Consider the following 13,692-nt stretch of genomic DNA (forward strand, 5'->3'; position numbering starts at 1 on the left):
GACAGGTATCTGCACCCCCTCCCCCATGAAAGGTGCCAATTGTGACACCGGAGGGGGGGAGGGTTCCGATCAGCGGAAGTTCCACTTTAGGGTGGAACCCCGCTTTAAGTTATTTTGAGGGGACAGCAAATTTACACTCACTACTTTACATTGTAGCAAAGTGTAATTTCTTCAGCGTTGTCACATGAAATGATATAATAAAATATTTTAAAAAAATGTAAGGGGTGTACTCACTTTTGTGAGATACTATATATATAAATGATAAAGGGTCTAGGATTAAAAGTATAATTTCAGTCTTTGCAGATGACACTAAGCTATGCAGTGGAATAATGTACTTACATGATGTTTCCAACTGACAGACCGACCTCAATGCTCTGTTAATTTGGACAACTATGTGGCAAATGAGGTTTAATGTTGATAAATATAAAAGTTATGCACTTGGGGGCTAAAAAATATGCATGAATCACACATACTAGGGGGAGTACAACTGGGGAAATCCATGGTGGAGAAGGATCTTGGTTGTTCTCATAGTCCATAAGCTTACTGATGGCATGCAATGCAAGCTGTAGTTTCCAAAGCAAGCAAAGTCCTTTCTTGTATTAAGAGAGGGATGGACTCCAGAGAGAGCAACAGGGCAGCCATTGGGGGGGGGGGGGGGGGCAAGCCCATACACATGTACGGGGCCCGGGTGTCCCGAGGAGCACAGACACCCGGGCCCCAACCAATGAGTTCCTGCTGTGGTAGTAAGTAGCAATTGATAAAGCAGGGTGGCCAGCAAGTGAGCCAATGCAGCTCATTTAGGTCCAGCTGCAGGGGGAAGGTGGAGTGATATCATCTGCACTCCGCCTCTCCCTGCAGACAAGATGCTGGTTTGGGCGCCATACCAGTTGCAGTTCATCCGTGTTGACGAAATGCACTGCGTGTAGCCTGCAGGACTGCTCAGTCCTCACTGTAGACTGGTCTGGGGACAATATAGAAAGGTTGTTTTGGAACTTGTTAAGCACATATAAGACAAACATATAGAAAAAATATAGAAATTTAATAGATTAAAATTTTAAATTGAATATATAAAACATTCCTATATTGGATCAATAGAATATACAGACAAAAATGCACATCTGATGTATCTCTACATGTTTCGCCTTTTGTGGCTTCTTCAGGAGATCTTTTACAACAGGCACTGTATATAAGATGATCACTACAATGGAAAATACATATTTCAAAAAATGACAAAAGTAGAAAATACAAATTAATACAACAATCTTTATGTACAGACTTGAACAGAAAATAAAGCACAGTTGATCTGACAATAAAGCACTGATCTGGACACTAACCTGTGTATTCAATAGATGAACTAACACCCTTAGTATGGTTACATATAATGGATCCCTACGGAGTATCAAAGAGGGATAGAAAATGCTAGGAGGAAATACCATGGGTCCATCTGAATATATAAGAATAAAAATATAAAATCTGAGGAGTAGTTCCTTTATGATTAGATGCGAAGGACATTGGTTTGTAAGGAAATGCCTACCTTAAACTGCCCAAACTGAATACATGGAATAGAAGGATAACCTCAAATCCTTGTCAAAGAACCAGCAGGAAAGAAGATTCCTTAAATCAAATAAGCACAGATTCAAAATAGTGTCTGAACAGACTGCATAGGAAAAAATCGATAGGTGATCCAAATACCTATATAGCATTTTCTATCCCTCTCTGTGATACTCTGTAGTGATCCATTATATCTATCCATACTAAGTGTGTTAGTTCATATATTGAATACACAGGTTAGTGTTCAAATCAGCGCATCAATTGTGCGTTATCTTCTGTTCAAGTGTGTAATGTCATATAAATATTGTTGTATTAATTTGTATTTTTTACTTGTATTGTCAAATTTTGAAATATGCATTTTCTATTGTAGTGATCATCTTATAAATAGTGCCTGCTGTAAAGATCTCATGAAGAAGCCACAAAATGTGAAACATTTAGAGCTAAATCAGGTGTGCATATGTGTCTGTATATTCCATTGATCCCATATATGAATGTTTTATGTATTCAATTTAAAGTTTTAATCTATTAAATTTCTATATTTTTTCTATATCTTAATCTTATATGTGCTTAAAAAGTCCAAAACAACCTTTCTATATTCTATACATATTTAAGGGATGTGGCACTGTAACAATTAACTTTTCAACAACCTTGCTCTCAAGCCTTCTTTATGGTCTGGAGACAAGTTGTTAGACATCACAATGGTAAATTGACAATGTTGCTGGATGTGGACCTGTGCTGTGGTTGTCTCTTTACTGGATGTGGCTGTCTCTTTGCTATATGGGAAGTCTCCTTGCTATATGGGGATGCCTCTGTTGGATTGGGCCATCTCTTTGCTAGATTGGGATGTCTCTTTGCTGAATATATGTGGATATCTCTTTGCTGGATGGGGATGTCTCCTTTATGAATTTATGGGGATGTCTCATTTATGAATATATGGGTCTCTCTCTTTGCTGGATTGGGATGTCTATTTGCTGAATATATGTCTTTCCTGGATTGGGTTCTCTTTTCTGAATTTATGTGGCTGTCTCTATGCTGGGTTGGGATGTCTCTTTGCCTGATTGAATTTTTTTTGCTGGATTGCACTGTCTCTTTGCTGAATATATGGGTCTGTCTCTTTTCTGGATTGGGGTGTCTATTTGCTGTAAAAATCATTAGTAAGACTTCATCTGGAATATGCAGTTCAATTTTGGGCACCAGTTCTCAAACAGGATATTGGGGAACTGCAGAAAGTGCAGAGAAGGGCAACCAAACTGATACGAGGCATGGAGGAGCTCAGCTATGAGGATATATTAGAGGAACTGAATTTATTTTCTCTTGAGATGAGGAGATTCTGGGGGTATATGATCAACATGTAAATACATAAGGGCTGGGGTCCATAAAGTGAACTTTATAGTCATCATAGAGGACAAGGGGGTACTCTTTACGTGTGGAAGAAAAAAAGATTTAAGCTTGCAAAAAGGCTTCTTCACAGTAAGAGCTGTGAACATGTAGAATAGACTCCCTCAAGAAGTGGTTCTGTCAAGCTCAGTAGATTGGTTTTGTTTTGTTTTTAAAAAAAAAGCCCTTTATTCTTTCTTAACTGGATACTAGTCTTTATATGTAAAAATTGATCCAGGGAATATCTGATTGTTTTTTGGGTATCAGGAAAGAATTTTTCCTCTACTGGAGCAAGTCGGATCGTGCTTTTTGTTTTTATTTTGCCTCCCTCTTGGTCAACCGTGGGTATGGGATAGTGTTTTGGGATAGTGTATATGGGGGTTTTGATTTGTTTTTTGGTTTTTTGGGTTTAACTGGATGGACTTGAGTCTTTTTTCCACCAGACTAACTGTAACAAATCACAATAGTGTGAAGGCGGCTAAAGGAAAGTACAGCATGCTGCGTTTTTTGGGCACTGAATTGGATATGAACGCACTGCAACTGCATGTAAATGCAATTCCATAAATAAAATTGCACAAAAAAAACCCACACCGCACGTGCACTACAAATACATGCGTGGGATGGAATGATAAAGGGCAAATAAACGGCGGCGGAATAGCAGGCGCCTAGTCATGAATGGGCCCATTGTGAAGCCATTGAGGGGTACAGCACACACACACCCGGATATGAGCTCCTGTGGAGACTCCTCCATGTGTGAGGAAAGCGTTAAGCAGTCCTCTGTGACAGTATGCTAATGATTTGCATGGCAATGGAGGGAGGCAGGCTCTGGAACTGCCAGTATGGCTGCTCCTAATGTGTGTGCAAGGGGGAGTTTCTCTGTTCGCATGTGAATGTGAGGGGAAGAGAGAGAGAGAGCTACTGTAGAGCTGCCTGGGAAAGCGGAGAGGAGTGGACGGAGCAGAGGGGGGAAAAAAAGCGGCTCTGAGGAGAGGAGAAGAGAGGAGAGGAGCTACTGCACCACACAGGAAGACTAGGAGGGCAGAACGGGGGAGTGTGGAGCCATTGAGGAATACACAGAAGACGTGGGGGGGATTGTAGTCAGTGCTGGTGCATTGAGTGCCGGGGCTGTTCGCTGTTGGCGCCCCAGCTGTCTGCCTTTGTGGCTCACATGAGGATTATTTTGCGGCTGGCTGAGGCTGATGACGGGCACGGGAAAATGACGAGGTAAGAGCCGGCACCCCCCCGGCTTATATGTAATGCGGAGCTCATCTCTACTAATCGCCTCCGACCCCCCACAGCTGGAGCACGGTGCCCATTCTGCAGGGACACGGGGGACACGACGTGTGCGTGCTGTGCGTACAATGTGTGTGCGGTGTATACAATGTGTACAGTGTGTGAGGTATATACAATGTGTGTGCGGTGTATACAATGTGTGCGCAGTGTATACAGCGTGTGCAATGTGTGTGTGTGAGATATATACAATGTATACAGTATGTGCGGTGTATACAGCGTGTACAATGTGTGTGTGTGAGGTATATACAATGTGTACGCAATGTATACAGTGTGTGCGGTGTATACAATGTGTGTGGGGGTCTCGGAGCACGCAATAGGGAGAAGGCTCGTACATTGCAGGTGATGTACAGGCAATGCCGGGGACCATCGATCAGGATACACATTAGCAAGCAGTAGTCATCAGAGCCACAGTCTGCATTGCCATTCACCGTCATGTTGTGTGCTGGGTGGCCATTGCCTTGTATCATCATTATTATAGAAAGGATCGCACAACTCCTGAGCCTCGTCACTCCATCCCTTCCAATGACCTTAGAATGCGCAAAATGTGTCGGGGATCAGAGATCAGGGCTGAGCTGTGGTGTCATGGACAGGAGAAGGCATGTTGTCTAATAATAGTCACTGCAACCACCAAACATCCCTCAGAGCAAAGCTGCTCCTTTTATTGGGGCTACTTTACACATTACACTGTCTCTTTTATATGTATCAATCAATCAATCACATCCTTCATCAATGGTTTTATATATTCCTGCAAAAGGTCCCCTGTAAGCAACAGCTATTGCTTTCATTAGGTCTATGGGGGTGAATGACATATTGGCCTGTAGAGTCTAGTCTATAATTCCCAATCACATTATTTATATTGATCAATCACATTCTTTATATTTATTAATCACATTCTTTATAGTTATTACTTGCATCCTTTTATCAATGGTTCTATATATCCCTGCAAAAGCAACATCTAATGGTCCCCCTATAAGCCATAGCTTTTGCTTTTATTAGGTCTATGGGGTGAATGACATATTGGCTTATACAGTCTATATATTTTTATCAATCAGATTATATTGATCAAGCACATTCTTTTTATTTATTACTCACATCCTTTTATCAATGGTTCTCAGGTGAATGACATATTGGCCTGTAGAGTCTAGTCTATAATTCCCAATCAGATTATTTATATTGATCAAACACATTCTTTATATTTATTACATTCTTTATATTGATCAATCACATTCTTTATATTTATTACATCCTTTTATCAGTGGTTCTATTTATTCCTACAAAGGAAAATCTAATGGTCCCCCTATAAGCCACAGCTTTTGCTTTTATTAGGTCTGTGGGGTGAATTACATATTGGCCTGTAGAGTCTACATATTTTATCAATTAGATTATTTCTATTGATAAATCAGATTATTTATAGTTGTCATGTCAATCACATTCTTTATATTTACTAATCACATTCTTTTTATCAGTGGTTTGTATATACTCATTCAAAGCAACAACTAATGCCCCCCCCCCCCAAGCCAGACCTTTTACTGTCATTGTGTCTATGGGGCAAATTACATATTGGCCTGTAGAGTCTATATATTTTTATCAATCAAATGATTTATATTGATCAATCACATTCTTTATATTTATTACTTACATCCTTGTATCAATAGTTCTATATATTCCTGCAAAGCAACATCTAATGGTCCCCTATAACCCACAGCTTTTGCTCTCATTAGGTCTATGGGGTGAACTACACATTGGCCTGTAGAGATAATATATTTTATCAATCAGATTATTTCTATTGATAAATCAGATTATTTATAGTTGCCATGTCAATCACATTCTTTATAATTACTAATCACATTCTTTTTATCAGTGGTTTTTATATACTCATTCAAAACAACAACTAATGTCCCCCCCCCCCCCAACCAGAGCTTTTACTGTCATTGTGTCTATGGGGCAAATGACTTATTGGGCTGTATAGTCTATATTTATCAACCACATTCTTTATATTTATCACATGCTTTATATTCATCAGTCAGGTTCTTTTATACATAGCTGTATGTATTCCTTCAAAACAATTACTAATTGTCCCTCAAGATACAGCTTTTTGCTGTCATTAGGTCTATGGGGTAAATGACACATATTGGCCTGTATAATCTATATTTATCAATCACATTATTTTAAGAATGGTTGAATATATTCCTTCAAAGCAACAACTAATGGTCCCCTAAGCCACAGCTTTTTGATATCATGGGTAAATGACATATTTGCCTAGATATTCTATATTTATCGATCAGATTCTTTATATTTATCAGCTGTATTCTTTATATCTTTGGTTGTATATACTCCTTTATAGCAACAACTTCTGGTCCCCTTAAAAGCTTTTGCATTCATTACGTCTATGGGGTGTCTAATGACACATTGGCGTGTTTATTTTATATTTCTCAATCAGATTCTTTATATTTATCAATCAGATTATTTTATAAATGGTTGTATATACTCCTTCAAAGCAACAACTAATGGTCCCTTAAGCCAGAGCTTTGTCTTTCATTGGATCTATGGGGTAATGACATATTGGTCTGTATAGTCTATATCTGTATACTCCCTTAAGAACGATAACTACTGGTCCCCAAAGATTTACTTTCATTAGGTCTGTGGGGTAAACGGCAGTATTGGCCTTCATTATCTGTATTCATCAATTATATTCATAATATTTATATATACTATTCTTTATATTTATCCATGGCTGTATGTACTCCTCCAAAGCAACAACTATTGGTCCCTTAAGCCATAGATTTTGCTTTCATTGGATCCATTGGGTTACGTTACAAATTGGCCTGTATAGTCTATATTTATCAATCATATTAACAAATTGTTCTTTATACCACCTTCAGAGCAATACCTACTGGTCCCTAAAGCTTTGCTTCCATTAGGTCTGTGGGTTAAATGACACATTGGCCTGGATTTTCTGTATTTATCAATCAGAAAGTTTATATTTATCAGTGCTTGCCTATAATAATTCAAAGCAACAGCTAATGGCCCCTTAAGCCAAAGTTTTTGCTTTCATTACATATATGGGGTAAATGATACATTGGCGTGTTTATTTTATATTTATCAATCATATTGTTGATTCTGTATACCCCTTTCACAGCAAAAAACACTGGTCCCCAAAGCTGGGCTTTCATTAGGTTTGTGGGGTAAATTACAATATTGGCCTAGAGTCTACAGTAATCAATGCTATTTATTAGTTATTATTTATTTAATCACAATTTTTAGATTTATCAATAGTTGCATATACTCCTTCGAAGCAACAACTAATGGTCCCCCTTAAGCCAAAGCTTTTGCTTTCATTATGTTGCTAGGGTAAATGACATATTTGCCTGTTTGTTTTCTATTTATCATTCATATTCTTTATATAATGAATGGTTGTGTTTACCCATTCAAAGCAAGGACAAATGGGTCCTAGGAGCCAACTAGGGTGCATGGCATATTGGCCTTTTTATTTTATATTTATCAATGATATTCTTCATGTTATGAATGGTTGCATGTATTCATTCAAAGCAACAAATAAATAATTGTCCCCTAAGTCATAGCTTTTGCTTTTGTTATGTCTGTGGGCTAAATGACATCTTGGCTTGTTTATTCTATATTTAGCGGCCCTTTTCTTTATATCACCAATGCTATTATTTATATTATTACTGGTTGTGTATATATATATATATATATACTCATTCAAAGCAACAACTAAGCCATAGCTTTTGCTTTTGTTATGCCTTTAGGGTAAATGACATATTAGCCTGTTTATTCTATATCTATCAACCCTTTTCTTTATATTATCAGTGTTATTATTTATATTATTCTTGGTTGTATTCACTTATTCAAAGCAACAACAAATGATCCCTTAGTAAGTCAAAGCGTTTGCATTCATTGTGTCTGTGGGGTAAATGACATATTGGCTTGTTTATTTTATATTTATCAATCCTATTCTTTAGATTATTAATGGCTGTGTTTACTCATTCACAGCAACAACTATAGGGCCAATAAAAGTCAAAGCTTTTGATATTATTAGGTCTTTGTGGTAAATATAATGTTTGCCTATTTAGTCTGTATTTATCAATCCCATTCCCTATATTATCAGTCATGTTATTTTGTATTATTATTGGCTCTATTTACACATTAAAAGTAACACCAACTGATCTCTAAGAGTCCAAGCTTTTGTTGTTATGTCTATTTTATGGGGTAAATGGTCTCTTAACCTTTTTGTTCTATATATATATATATATATATATATATATATATATATCAGCATTATTTTTACCTTACTGTTGCATTTATTCATTCAAAGCAACAACACATGGCCCTTTGTCAAACATTTTTGCTTTTTTTATGTCTTTATGGGGTAAATATCCTATTGGTCTGTTTATTCTATATTTTTATCATATTCTTTATATTATTAATAATTTTCTATATCATTAATGGTTGTATTTACTCATTCAAAGCAGAAAATAATGGTCCCCCAAAGAGTAAAACATTTTGGCTTTCATTATGTCTACTTTATGGAGTAAATTACTTTTTAACCTATTATATATTTATCAGTCGTATTCTTTATACATCACAATTTGCTTTTCACTTAATGCCTTTGTAGCCGGCGGTTTCTTTATAAATATTCTTATTTGGCTTTGCCATTTTTAGCTCTTCTCTGTCGGTAAATAAATTCTAGACGTCCCAATCCTTGAAGGAAGAGGTTAAAGCACAAACCCCACCTCCAGCACTATTCAAATTGCTTTTCGTCGTGTGATTGTATTTTTCTGTTTAATATTAATATGCGGCATCCCATTTTTCAGTACAAATGATGTGTGAGATGCACATCTATTAAGATCTTCCACAGTTCACCCAGCACAGCAATACCTCATCAGTGCACAATTTCATATGTGGCCAGGGTGCTGCTGAAGTTTGGGGGAAAAAAAAATCAAAATTGGAATATAAAGAAGAGCGAGAAGCTGCATTGCTGAAACCAAAAAAACAATAAATTATAATGTGCCTGCTTATACTATGGAAATATATGGGCTACAGCTGGTAAATATCCAGTATATGAACACTGTGTGGTATGTTTAGGTTTTGCTGTGGTAATCTAGAAGGGTTTTTTGGGAGGATAGACTGTGCCAGTTATGTAGCAGCACATGCATGTAAATATCTATTACGTTTGTTTTGTTTTTAACAGGAATGTTGCTGTAGTGCAGATGTACAACTGAAAATTCAAAGTTGTACGATAATATAAATGCAGGGTATATAGAGATGGTCAAAGGTGAAGAAAATAAATCGTCACATTTGCAGTACTGCAGGATTGTTAGCAAGCGCTTTCCAAGTTAAAACACATTCTAAATTCATTAATAGCATTTATTACATCTAAAAGATGTACGTAAAATTGTCTTGGCATAAGTGGGCTTGGATGTGCTGGAAGTTATTGCATGCCATAGTGAGTTTAAATTAGTGTTCAGAAGTATCATGGAGAGCTTATTCTCAACACTCTGTTATGCTTGATCCTGAACAATAGATGTAGAATGGTACGGTGGTTAGGACTGTTGTTCTCATTTTTTTTTAAATATGGTGGATTGCTGTTACAGGAAGCAGTAATAGTCTGGCAGTAGCAGTATAGCAGTGGTTCCCAACATCATTTCTTCTATTCAGCTGGCCATAGACGGTTTGAATCTTGGCTGGTTCAACAGGAACTGGCCGAGTTTTGAACCATGTGTGGGCAGGCTGAATGTACTCAAGGTGATCGATCGACTTGGGTACACCCAGCCTGCCGCATTTTACATGTGATTATTGCTAGAGACTGTTATAGCTGCTAGCAATAATTACTGTGTTCTCCCGGCAGGGACCGCTTCCCCTGGCCCCCCAACCAGCAGAACACAATGGCTCTGTGGGAGGGATCCTGCCATCAACGCTGACCCGTGGTTGCAGGAAAGAAAATCGCTCCATCTATGGCCGGCCTTAAAGAGGATCTTCACCTTGTAAACAAAAATGTAAACGTCAGCAGCTACAAATACAAACTTACACTTACCTGCCCCTGGATGCAATGATGTCCTCACCCGACCTGGTCTTCGGGCAGCCGACTGTTACTTCTTGTGACCTCACAGCTGCCCACTGCAAATGTGTGAGCCACGCTGTGAATGGTCCCACAGTCTCCTGAGACCTGTGATGTCTCCCAAGAGGCTGCAGGGGAAGGGGGGGTGGGTGAACATCCGCTCAGGTTGCCGCAGTTATTCGACCACAAGTGGAAGTGGGTGCCTGGCAAAATCAAGTACCCACTCCCCACCCCCTTTTTAAAAAAAATGACATTCCAAATATGAGAAAGGAGGAGGAAAAGCAGAACTCTTGGGTGAAGTTCCACTTTAGGTACTCTCCGACAGGTCATATTTTCAGGATTTCTTTCATCTTACACAGGTGCTTTAAATCAATGTCGGTGTTTTAGTATGTGACAGTTATTTTATATAAGGAACATGCTCAAAACTTGGCCTGTTGGGGGGTACTTGAGAACCGGTGTTGGGAGCCACTGTTCTATGGTAAAGCATCAGATACAGTAAGCATGGTTCTTTTTCCTTTATTATTATTAAAGTGACCTCGTCTGTATGGCCTGCTGTAGACTACAGTTGATTACTGCATGTTGACTGCAGGACTGTACTCTATATTATTATGCGCTCTATATTGTTGCTTGCCTCTGTTCCCATTCACTGTGGTAGTCTTTCACTTGACTCTTTGCATTCACTGTCCAAGCGAGACAAACCAGATTGGAGAGTAAACAGGGCTCTGTAAGTGCTTAAGGGATTTGATGAGCAATGCATGTGAGGTGTCAGCCTGTCAGTTTTCAGGTGACGTGAAAAGGTAAACAGGCATTCTTGTGGCTGTGTGTGAGCAACATGAGACATTGAAAAACTTGTAGTCACTGACTCCATGTGATCTCAACTGTTTAGAACGGCACAGATAAACAAGTTTGTCTTACATTTGTGTGCTTTTGCTTGTGTGGACTAGCTCCATCGCTTGTATCACATCATAGAAGTTTCTTTACAATAGGTAGTATTTAAAAGGCTTTATTAAAAAAGCAAAACAATGCAACTGTTGTACAGTTTTAGCTTGTGTAATTAACATGTTTATTTGTATTAAGTTTTTATTTGGATAAAAACTTGCATGTGGGCTGTGTAAAGTGGCTAACTCCTTGCATGAGATTCTTCCCCTAAGTGTCTTAATGTTTTACTGTAAATAGATCAACCACTTCATGGTACACTATAGAGAAAAGTTATGGGCAACCAAATATTTCTTCACCTCCTGCTAAAATAGATCTGCCCCTGACAGCTAGATACTACCTCAAGAATGATGGGTATGGGGATATCCTTTGTGTCACTTAACCACTTATGGACTGCTGTACGCTGATATACGTCCTAAATTTGAAGAGGAATATCGTTGTTATGGCAGCAGCTTGCTGCCGTAACCTTGGTATCCTCTTGGCCAGCGGTCCGCTTTTTGATAAGAGTGGTCTCTGCAGCTCTGATTCACCACAAGATCACTTTTATCGGTGGCGGGAGTGGGCCCCCCGCGCCCCAGTGCCTTCCACCGCTTACCAGAGCCATCGGCAGCGGCGGAGATGATCGGATGTTGCCCCTTGCTGGGTATGGAGACGAGTGATGGGAAGATGGCCCCCATCCGTCTCCATAACATTGCAGGGCAGAAGCAAAACGTCACTTCCGCCCATAGCGCTTAAAGGGCTTTTTTTTTTTTTTTATTCCATTTTTTAGTTTTATTGCATTTTAGTGTAAATATGACATCTGGGGACTTTTTGACCTCAGCTCTCGTATTTAAGAGGTCCTGTCATGCGTTTTTTCTATGACAAGGGATGTTTACATTCCTTGTAATAGTAATAAAAGCGACACATTTTTTTTTAAAAGAACAGTTTAAAAATAAAAAAGAGGTAAAACAAATAAGATTTTTTTTTTTAAACGCGCCCTGTCCCGCCGAGCTTGCCTGCAGAAGCGAGTAGCGCCTGCATATGAAACCACACATGTGAGCTTGTCACCAAGATAAGTAGACCGAGAGCAATAATTCTAGCCCTAGACCTCCTCTGTAACTCAAAACATGCAACTTGTAAAAAAAATGTAAATGTCTGACATGTTGGGTATCAATTTACTTGGCATAACATTATCTTTCATAATATAAAAACAAACTGGGCTAACTTTGTCTTATTTTTTAATTCAAAAAGGTGTATTTTTTCCAAAAAAGTGCACTTGTAAGACCGCTGCGCAAATACAGTGTGCCAGAAAGAATTGCAACAACCGCCATTTTTTTCTCTAGGGTGTTAGAAAAAAAAGTATAATGTTTGGGGGTTCTAAGTAATTTTCTAGCAAAAAAAAACTGTTTTTAACTTGTAAACAACAAATCTCAAAAAGAGGCTCGGGCCTTAAGTGGTTAATGTGGTTGTAAGCCCTTACATATACCCAGTGATGTAATCGGCCTCAGGTGATACACAAAGAATAATATACATTAGCTGTACCTGTTTATCTGAAGTCTTCTCTTCTCTACATCTGTTTAACCACTTCAGCCCCGGAAGAATTGGCTGCTTAATGACCAGGCTATTTTCTTTGCTACAGCACTGCGTCGCTTTAACTGACAATTGTGCAGTCATGTGATGTTCTAACCAAACAAAATTGACGTCCTTTTTTCCCACAAATAGAGCTTTCTTTTGGTGGTATTTGATCATCTCTGTGGTTTTTATTTTTTGTGCTATATACAAAAAGAAAAGCGACAATTTTGAAAAAAACACAATATTTCGGTTTTTTTCTGTACTAAATGGCTTCATTTTTTTTTTTAAAAAAAAGCTAATTTTTTCCTCAGTTTAGGCCAATATGTATTCTTCTACATATATTTGGTAATACAAATCACAAAAAGCATATATTGATTGGTTTGCACAAAAGTTATAGCGTCTACAAAATAGGGGATAGATTTATGGTATTTATGGTATTTTTATTATTATTATTTTTTTTTTACTAGTGATGGTGGCAATCTGCAATTTTTATTGAGACTGCGACATTGTGGCGGACACTTTGGACACATTTTTGGGTCGATTGACAATTTTACAAGGATCAGTAAAAATCCACTGTTTACTGTATAAATGTCATTGGCAGGTAAGGGGTTAACACTATGGGGCGATCAAGGGGTTACCTGTGTTCCTTAGGTGTGTTCTAACTGTGGGGGATGGGACTGACTATAGGAGATGAGAGATCGTGGTTCTCAGCCTGTAGGAACTCATGATTGATCTCTCCTCTCCTCACAGAACTGGAATGTGTGTGTTTACACACACATGTCCCTGTTCTGCATCTTGTGCAGGCGATCACTTGTGGCCAGCGGTCATCGCGACCGCTGGTCATGAGCATTGGCACCCCCGATGTGCAGCAGGTGCGTATGTGGGATATGCTGACCTGCCGCAGTATA

At 38.5% G+C, this 13,692-nt stretch overlaps 1 protein-coding gene across 2 annotated transcripts in view; it reads left to right on the forward strand.

The window, feature by feature from the left end:
- The first annotated feature begins 3,777 nt into the window (after nt 1–3,777).
- Nucleotides 3,778–13,692, forward strand: part of PLXNA2 (plexin A2) — a 469,574-nt gene continuing 459,659 nt past the window's right edge. For both annotated transcript variants that reach the window (XR_013274456.1, XM_077481163.1), the window contains exon 1: nt 3,778–4,152. The gene's annotated coding sequence lies outside the window, so the exon portion shown is untranslated. The remainder of the gene's footprint in view (nt 4,153–13,692) is intronic.

This window comes from Lithobates pipiens, unplaced genomic scaffold, assembly GCF_037356315.1.
Source record: "Lithobates pipiens isolate NorthernLeopardFrog02 unplaced genomic scaffold, aLitPip1_a1.2 Scaffold_16, whole genome shotgun sequence".
Taxonomy (NCBI): domain Eukaryota; kingdom Metazoa; phylum Chordata; class Amphibia; order Anura; family Ranidae; genus Lithobates; species Lithobates pipiens.